Consider the following 10,264-nt stretch of genomic DNA (forward strand, 5'->3'; position numbering starts at 1 on the left):
TATTACATCCAAAAATTCATCTAATGAGTATAAGGAGTTGCCATTAAGAAATTCTTTTAATTTCCTTCTAAATGCTATATGGCTCTCTGTCAGACTTTTGATGCTATTAGGTAAGTGACCAAAGACTTTCGTGGCAGCATAATTTACCCCCTTCTGAGCCAAAGTTAGATTTAACCTTGAGTAGTGAAGATCATCCTTTCTCCTAGTGTCGTAGCCATGTACACTGCTATTACTTTTGAATTCGTTCGGATTGTTAATAACAAATTTCATAAGTGAATATATATATTGTGAGGCTACAGTGAAGATCTCAAGCTCTTTAAATAAGTGTCTGCAGGATGATCTTGGATGAGCTTCAGCAATTATTCTGATTACACGCTTTTGTGCAATGACACTTTTTTACTCAATGATGAGTTACCCCAGAATCTGATGCCATAGGAAAGCAGAGAAAGAAAATAGGCGTGGTAAGCTAATTTACTTTAATTGCCAAAATTTGCAATGATCATAATAGCATAAGTAGCTGAACTCAAACGTTTCAGCAGATCCTCAGTGTGTTTTTCCCGGTTCAACCTCTCATCAATGCATACATCTAGAAATTTTGAATATTCTACCTTAGATACCGATTTCTGACCGAAGTCTATATTTATCAATGGTGTCATTCCATTTACTGTGTGGAACTGTATATACTGTGTTTTGTCAAAGTCGTAAATAAGATTGTTCCTTGAAGGGTAACGGCAACAGCCGAGTATTACTTTAAACGGTCAAGAGCCAACCAGAACTACACTTTCATAGAATCTGATGTAGTTTTACGAATCAAAATCGTCTTTCGATAAGGAGCAATTTTTGGTACTTATGACCAAAATTACAACAATTTCAGATATACCATCACTCAATAATAGTGACCCCACCGAGTTTCTTTACATATAGCCGCAGGTCTTTCCCCAAGTGGTAGGGAACTAAGATGGAAAGCCCAAGTCCTGGAATCATGGCATGTGTAACATAACCTTGACATATCAGACTCGTCCGTGAAGACAACATTAGTTAACCATTAATTTCACCTGTTTAAATGAAGCATACCATATGCCATGCGACGCTCCAGCAAGCTCTTCTTCTCAACATTCGCTGCGTGGAAGAAAGCCAAACAGCATGCCTCGTGCCGGAACCCGAAATCTTTCCGCTGTCTACGGCCGCAGCACTCCAATAATACCACACGCAGTGAGAATGCGCACCAAGTAAGGGCCAAGCTCTCTATCGTGCTGTAACCGGAATCGACAGACAACACCGTGAGACCTACTGCCTCGACTCTACAGACTTAAAGAACCCGTGATGAACAACTGACTCATGGCCGGCCAAAGCCAAATCGATGGCAAAGACGACACTACAAGAAACGGATGGTGGCGCCAGCTGTGCGACCTATCAGTGCATCTCGCGACACCATGCGGACTGATAAGCGCCGTAGTCCAGGCATCTTCTTCATGTGCTCTGTAAGAAGCAGTCTTCGTCCTCTTCATTTATTTGACGTTGAAGCTGCTTGATAGCACTAGTGACCTATATAATTTGTGCAGGGCCCTGGCCAGACGGATATCGTCGATCAGGATAGATACCTCTATACAGCTGCACCGTTTCTACAGCGATTCTTAAACATCTTCCGTATATAAATAGGATGTTTAAATTCTCCTAGTTGGTGAACATTTCCGTGTGTAAGGAGTGCTGAAACAGCAATGTCCTGCCAACAGACGACATATTTCCTGCTAGTTCTGCAGTGCAGACAAAACAGTCGAAAGGCTCAATAAAACGTCGTATGAAAGTATTTACAGCGGAATAGCTGATTCCGGCCGACTTGCAGTCCAATTTTAGAACATTTTGCTGAGTCTTTTGCAAAGAGCTTCAGTCTCCAGATTAACAAGTATTATACCACTGCACTCTGTGACGGTACGTCACATAAATATTGACATTTTTAGCGGTTGTAAATCGTAGTTTACGTATTTTATGAATATAATTAGTGCAAAATACATAGTCAATGTTCTTGAAACAACTGATATGCAGCGATAGCATCTTTATTTAACGTCTATGAAAATAAAAAAGGATCGAAAAAGACGTGATTGTACGGCCGAGGAGGAAGGACGTATTTTGTAGCAGACACACACTGTTTTGTTTCGCAATACGGAAGGCAGCCATTGAGCGGCTACACATATTTTATGTAATTTATTCGTATTTCTGCTTAAATAAACTTATTATTAGTACAAAATGAATTTCTTTGTAATAGTTGTCACCTCAAATGCTCGCAGTGGCTAACTATTTTTAATAAGCATTTTTCAGTAATTTGCGCTGCGAGAAGCTCATCTTCCTATGCAGCCTCTGGTCGGCCATTACGCGCCGAAGTATTAATTTATTTTTCAGTGTTAACAGTAACTGTAAATGCGAGAGATTTCGTTGTACGAACCTTTTAAAATTGCAACAGATAATTAATTTACGTTAAAGTTCATGTTTTTAAATTATATAGATTCCATGAGTTCAGTAACTTTTATCTTGGCCGCTCCACGGCAACAATCGAAGTTCTCTCAAGCCTTGCTTTGCAATCAATAAATAGAAATTAACAAAATTACATTCAATTGCATTAACGGCAACTATATTTTAGCCACCACGTTCAAAATCTAAAGTTGGTACATGAATAACTGAGGCCCTTCCAGAACCCGTTTCATATTTACTTATGCACGTAAGTGAAAGTGATAAGAGAAGACAATATCCCTGAGAGAAAGAATCATGCTGACAAATTAAAAATAAAATTATATATAAAATAAATATATAATAATTTTTTGTATACGACGTCACAACTCGTATTTCCAAGCTTATTCGGATTCCGTTGAAAGGTATATATATTCTATGCTCCGTCTTCAGGCCACAAGTGGCCTACTGGGACCATCCGACCGCCGTGTCATCCTCGCAGAAGGATGCGGATAGGAGGGGCGTGGGGTCAGCACACCGCTCTCCCGGTCGTTATGATGATATTCTTGACCGAAGCCGCTACTATTCGGTCGAGTAGCTCCTCAATTCGCATCAGGAGGCTGAGTGGACCCCGAAAAATGGCAACAGCGCATGGGGGCTGCATGGTCACCCATCCAAGTACCAGCCACGTCCAAAAGCGCTTAACTTCGGTGGTCTCACGGGAACCGGTGTATCCACTGCGGCAAGGCCGTTGCCTTGAAAGGTATATTATCTTATTTAAAAATTTACACTTACTTTCAGTGTCACGATCCGATACAAGAGTTAGGATTCTTTATCAGATAAGAGAAGTACGTGCCCGTTTGCGACTATCTTTCGCCTAAAACCTCGGTTCGATATTTGAAACTGCTTACGAAATAAAAGGTCTGTTGTATCTTAGGTGACTCACCCTGTAAACTCTGGAAAATGTCTGAAGACACGAGACGCACCCTACCAAAACTAAGGTTCGCTACTTTTGGTACAGTACATAAATGATGTAGTAACTGGTATTGGCTGCGTTGGTACTGAAAGAAACTCGAATGAATCTATGAGGAAGAAACTGGGAACCGACGACTTCTCTTGGCTTTTCGTTTATTTGTTTTTCACAAAATTTGAACCACACATCCTTCAATGTTAGTCCATTCTGTATTTTACATCCTTACAAAGTAAAATTGCATTTTATAAACAATGCAAATTAGCTGATCGCGTAACTTTTGCTGGTTTGGGTAACAAAAGCAATTACTTTTTATGCAAGTACACTCTACATGCGCAAATATGAGATGTCTATCTATTTATTGTCATTTCCTACTGAAGGGAATGTTCCTAGTGATGATCAAAGGGAAGACTTTGATGTTGTTACTGATTATCTGTGAATAACAGGAACATGTTCTACATAAGCTCGACGAAGTGTTGAAACGTTGTTCGAGATGTTTTGTGCTTCATTTTATTTTGCCTTTATTGAGGAAATTACGTTTATTATATTTCTGTATTGCTTTCTCTTTAATTTTTGCTACAATATTCCTCTGTTTCACGTTATAAGTCAACTAATTTTGAGTAAAACCTGAATTAAACATTGACAGTTTCAGTTTTACTACATGTACTGTTTTCTTTTTAAGTAACAGACATGAATGTAACCATGTAGAACAAAAAGGTTCCCTAATTTACGTGGCCCTTTGTATATCCTCACTCAGTTTCTGGGCAGTTCACCACTTCCGGTTCCTAGGGCCTCTAGCAAGGCACTGAGAGCAGATGCAAACAAAACGAAATGTGGTAAAGCCCTATAGGTAGGCAACATCCCTAACGTACAGGTAAAGTGGTTACGATCTTACGTGATCAAGGTTTCTAGGAAAACCAAAGAATTCTCTTCCACATTTATTTATGATGGACTACGGTTTTACAACTCTAAGCGAAACGATTCCAACTGAACTACAGCATGGTGTGCATCCATATTCGCGGCACTGTAGGAGGTTCCAGTTCGGTCATCAGATGGCGCCAGATTCACATGCAGTTCTGCACTCTCCTGAAAGTCGATGAGGAAAGAGCAGTAGCTGCCAGTGGAAGGGTCACCTGGCTCAGTACGATGAGCGAGACGACTGCGGCAGCAAACGAGGAGGCTGTGCCAGAGAAGGGCTGGGCGCTTCGCTGTTAGTAACACTTTGTGAGGGCGAGCGACGCACATGATACTTTGTAGGAGGACAACACGGCGAGCGCGGTGGCGACTGGTCGCAAGAGTGTTGCCAGTCAGTTCTTCAGTTCGCTTTTGTTTCTAGGTGTTCACAGAAGTCACTTAGTGCTGTAGTGCTTAGAGAAGTAACTATACTGTTTTGCTGTTTGGCTTACACGTTAGAGTCGCACAATTCAATCTTGTCCTCCTGTGGGTACCTTTGTTCTAATTGACAGTCCTTTAGATTAGTAAAGGTAGGAAAATAATTCAATAAATGCAACTATATTAGATGATACAGGTGTTCAACGACTGAACATATTTTCGGTTTTACTTTGCAGTGTTGCGATGATCATACTCTCTATTGAAACGAATGGTACAGCACATTGTCTTATGTTTATAGAGTTTCTAGGGAAGTTAAATTCAAGAGTGACACATTTTAAAATTTTATACGTCTTCTGCAGAGCATTAACGATTTCATTACCTCATATCCACTGCTAGAGCACTGGTTACTAAACTTTGCACTTTTGTAATTTTTGAGGATATTAGTTCCAGAATATTCTAATATCTATTTAGTTATAATTACGTCATTAAAATGAGTACAGCTAACGTTGCTATGACTAGCGCAAATCAGTTCACCTACACCATGAATGTAACATTCCTTACAGGGTCAGTTACATTCGTCATTTCTAAAATAATTTTGAGTTAACAATTATATGCTGACAAAAATTAGCTCCCGTCCTCACCACAACTACCATCGCATCAGATCCACACTTTCAACACCACTACCGTCTAGTCAATGATCAGACCTTGATTCCCAAGTCAGACACAGGATTGTAAGGTATACCCCTGAGCACTTACTGACGCAGATCGCAATTTAGTGATGTAGTCTAAGAGAATCGTTTGAATGAATCAAAATTGGAAAAAAAATGTTATAGTAAAGTACTGAGTCGAATGAATCAGCATGGAAAGAACTCATATAATAAATTAATGTGGAATGATGACCAGCATTTGAACTGCTCCAAGGATGTAGGTGCTCTTTTTTAATTTATTGGCTTTCGGAACGTACTCGTCCAGCCATCTCAACACTGGAAATGTAATTCTACATTTTTCTTTTCACAGTTCAGAGTATACCTTAGTTTAAGCGTTACTCTGGTACGAAGTTACGTAGGCTTAACAATGGACAGCTTGTTGAATTCACAGTATACTGAAACGGTCAAAGAAGAGTAAAATGTAACATGTTATACAGAGGTAGTATGCTATAAAAATCCTACTAGTAACAAAATAAGAAATCATATACGTGCTTTGGTATGTTCTGTAAGAATTTTAATTGCAGTGGATGAAGTATGTAGATATTGCGATAGTGAACACAAAAATAACGAGATAGTTGAAGAAGAATGAATTTCTACAAAAATTGTAATCAAAAGTTTTTGTCAAGTAATATAGCTATAGGGGAGGAAACTTCGAAGAAATCTTATTTAACAACAGCAAAACCTCAGTTGATCAACGAAAGAAGTAACTACAAAAATGCCATGGAAAAGACCAGAAGTCTTTCCTGAATGAAATAAATATGCACGGCATAGAAGCCAAGAGGAAGTGGCAGCACGAAAGTGTGAAGATATTTGAAAAGAAAGGTGATTACAACGACTTATCGCCAAAGTCAAAAGAGCCTTAGATCAAATTAACGGCCTTTGTTTTATAAGGGGAAATCAACTATTGCCGGCCGGAGTGGCCGAGCGGTTAAAGGCGCTACAGTCTGGAACCTCACGACCGCTACGGTCGCAGGTTCAAATCCTGCCTCGGGCAAAAATGTGTGTGATGTCCTTAGGTTAGTTAGGTATAAGTAGTTCTAAGTTCTAGGGGACTTATGACCACCGCAGTTGAGTCCCATAGTGCTCACAGCCATTTGAACCATTTTTTGAAATCAACTATTAAAAACATAAGACTAAGTGGATAGGTGGAATAAGACAGTATAGGTCTCTGCAGAGAGGAACTGTTGCACAACGTAATGGACAGAGAAATGTAAATCAATAAGGAAGAGACAGGGTGTCCAGTACTAGCCAGAGTTGTGCTTTGGAAGAATTGATATCAGATAAGGTGACAACCAAGCGTAATATTCCAATGCGGTGTGTTTCTAGTGTCTCTGCATCTGAAGATACACCTTCAGATTTTGGGAAAAAATCCACACAACCCCAAAGTTAACAATGACAGATAGGTACGAAAATGGCTGCTTCACCTTAAAAGTTTATCCATTCAGGTTTCTGCAAAGAAGAAAATACGCAAGAAGGGAGAAGCTAATAGAAGAGGAACAGCACGACGTACGCATTATCTTAGCCAAGATAAACATGAAATCAACAGCACCCCAAGCCGTAAGGGTTAATATCTCAGCTAAATGTGCTAATGACGAAATGACTGAAAGAATGTATAATTATATAACAAATTATTCAGGTAGGTAAAGACAGGAAAGTTATGGGCCACTGGAATTTGGTAGTAGGAAAAGAAAGACAGTTATTCGAATGGAAAAGTGGACAAGAGCTAAAGCAAGAGTAGAGATACAATCGTATCCACAGCAAATAAGAAGCTGTTATTGAAGAGTGTCAATTCAACGAAATTTGCTCACAACAAAATGAACTATATATCTCTTGATAGCCCAGAGAATTCTCCGACTGAAAGAGAGGCTTTGTATGCGCAACTATAAGAAATCAATCTGATGCCTCCAGGCGAACTTAATGGTGACCTTTGGGGATTTAATGCTCGTATTGGAAGTAGTGCCATCCTTGGAGTTAAAGAACTTATCAATGAAAACTATCTAAATAATAATCGTGAGATTATTAAAAAATTACGCTGAAGTAGCAAACAGAAAATAAAAAATTTCCTATGATCACAAACAGCAGATAAACACACTTTTCAGAACACAGGAGGCCATAAATTGACAAGAGATTGCATTTTTTACAAACAGGAACAACAGTCTGCAGTAATTACTTGAAGATCGTACAATAAACCCTGACAAGGTAAGGGGTGATCATAGCCTACTTACTGCAAAAATTAAATTGCATAAAAGAGGAAACATGCATGTTGAAGAAGCCATCTTGTTCTTCTTCTTCCATCATCATCATCATCATCATTTAAGACTGATTATGCCTTTCAGCGTTCAGTCTGGAGCATAGCCCCCCTTATAAAATTCCTCCATGATCCCCTATTCAGTGCTAACATTGGTGCCTCTTCTGATGTTAAACCTATTACTTCAAAATCATTCTTAACCGAATCCAGGTACCTTCTCTTTGGTCTGCCCTCACTCCTCCTACCCTCTACTGCTGAACCCATGAGTCTCTTGGGTAACCTTGCTTCTCCCATGCGTGTAACATGACCCCAACATCTAAGCCTGTTCGCCCTGACTGCTACATCTATAGAGTTCATTCCCAGTTTTTCTGTGATTTCCTCATTGTGGACACCCTCCTGCCATTGTTCCCATCTACTAGTACCTGCAATCATCCTAGCTACTTTCATATCCGTAACCTCAACCTTGTTGATAAGGTAACCTGAATCCACCCAGCTTTCGCTCCCATACAACAAAGTTGGTCGACAGATTGAACGGTGCACAGATAACTTAGTCTTGGTACTGACTTCCTTCTTGCAGAATAGAGTAGATCGTAGCTGAGCGCTCACTGCATTAGCTTTGCTACACCTCGCTTCCAGTTCTTTCACTATGTTACCATCCTGTGAGAATATGCATCCTAAGTACTTGAAACTGTCCAAATGTTCTAACTTTGTTCCTCCTATTTGGCACTCAATCCGTTTATATTTCTTTCCCACTGACATTACTTTCGTTTTGGAGATGCTAATCTTCATACCGTAGTCCTTACATTTCTGATCTAGCTCTGAAATATTACTTTACAAGCTTTCAATAGAATCTGCCAACACAAGTAAGTCATCTGCATATGCAACACGACTTATTTTGCGTTCACATATCTTAATCTCACCCAGCCAGTCTATTGTTTTCAACACATGATCCATAAATAATAATATGAACAACAGTGGAGACAGGTTGCAGCCTTGTCTTACCCCTGAAACTACTCTGAGCCATGAACTCAATTTACCGTCAACTCTAACTGCTGCCTGACTATCCATGTAAAGACCTTTAATTGCTTGCAAAAGTTTGCCTCCTATTCCATAATCTCGTAGAACAGACAATAACTTCCTCCTAGGAACCCGGTCATTTGCCTTTTCTAGATCTACACTCCTGGAAATTGAAATAAGAACACCGTGAATTCATTGTCCCAGGAAGGGGAAACTTTATTGACACATTCCTGGGGTCAGATACATCACATGATCACACTGACAGAACCACAGGCACATAGACACAGGCAACAGAGCATGCACAATGTCGGCACTAGTACAGTGTATATCCACCTTTCGCAGCAATGCAGGCTGCTATTCTCCCATGGAGACGATCGTAGAGATGCTGGATGTAGTCCTGTGGAACGGATTGCCATGCCATTTCCACCTGGCGCCTCAGTTGGACCAGCGTTCGTGCTGGACGTGCAGACCGCGTGAGACGACGCTTCATCCAGTCCCAAACATGCTCAATGGGGGACAGATCCGGAGATCTTGCTGGCCAGGGTAGTTGACTTACACCTTCTAGAGCACGTTGGGTGGCACGAGATACATGCGGACATGCATTGTCCTGTTGGAACAGCAAGTTCCCTTGCCGGTCTAGGAATGGTAGAACGATGGGTTCGATGACGGTTTGGATGTACCGTGCACTATTCAGTGTCCCCTTGACGATCACCAGTGGTGTATGGCCAGTGTAGGAGATCGCTCCCCACACCATGATGCCGGGTGTTGGCCCTGTGTGCCTCGGTCGTATGCAGTCCTGATTGTGGCGCTCACCTGCACGGCGCCAAACACGCATACGACCATCATTGGCACCAAGGCAGAAGCGACTCTCATCGCTGAAGACGACACGTCTCCATTCGTCCCTCCATTCACGCCTGTCGCCACACCACTGGAGGCGGGCTGCACGATGTTGGGGCGTAAGCGGAAGACGGCCTAACGGTGTGCGGGACCGTAGCCCAGCTTCATGGAGACGGTTGCGAATGGTCCTCGCCGATACCCCAGGAGCAACAGTGTCCCTAATTTGCTGGGAAGTGGCGGTGCGGTCCCCTACGGCACTGCGTAGGATCCTACGGTCTTGGCGTGCATCCGTGCGTCGCTGCGGTCCGGTCCCAGGTCGACGGGCACGTGCACCTTCCGCCGACCACTGGCGACAACATCGACGTACTGTGGAGTCCTCACGCCCCACGTGTTGAGCAATTCGGCGGTACGTCCACCCGGCCTCCCGCATGCCCACTATACGCCCTCGCTCAAAGTCCGTCAACTGCACATACGGTTCACGTCCACGCTGTCACGGCATGCTACCAGTGTTAAAGACTGCGATGGAGCTCCGTATGCCACGGCAAACTGGCTGACACTGACGGCGGCGGTGCACAAATGCTGCGCAGCTAGCGCCATTCGACGACCAACACCGCGGTTCCTGGTGTGTCCGCTGTGCCGTGCGTGTGATCATTGCTTGTACAGCCCTCTCGCAGTGTCCGGAGCAAGTATGGTGGGTCTGACACACCGGTG

General features: G+C 42.0%; 1 pseudogene; it reads right to left on the reverse strand.

Annotated features, from left to right (window-relative positions):
* Positions 1 to 3,081: 3,081 nt before the first annotated feature.
* On the reverse strand, positions 3,082 to 3,198 carry LOC124623498 (annotated as a pseudogene).
* Between the last annotated feature and the right edge of the window lie 7,066 nt (positions 3,199 to 10,264).

The sequence above is a fragment of the Schistocerca americana genome, chromosome 7, assembly GCF_021461395.2.
Source record: "Schistocerca americana isolate TAMUIC-IGC-003095 chromosome 7, iqSchAmer2.1, whole genome shotgun sequence".
NCBI lineage: Eukaryota > Metazoa > Arthropoda > Insecta > Orthoptera > Acrididae > Schistocerca > Schistocerca americana.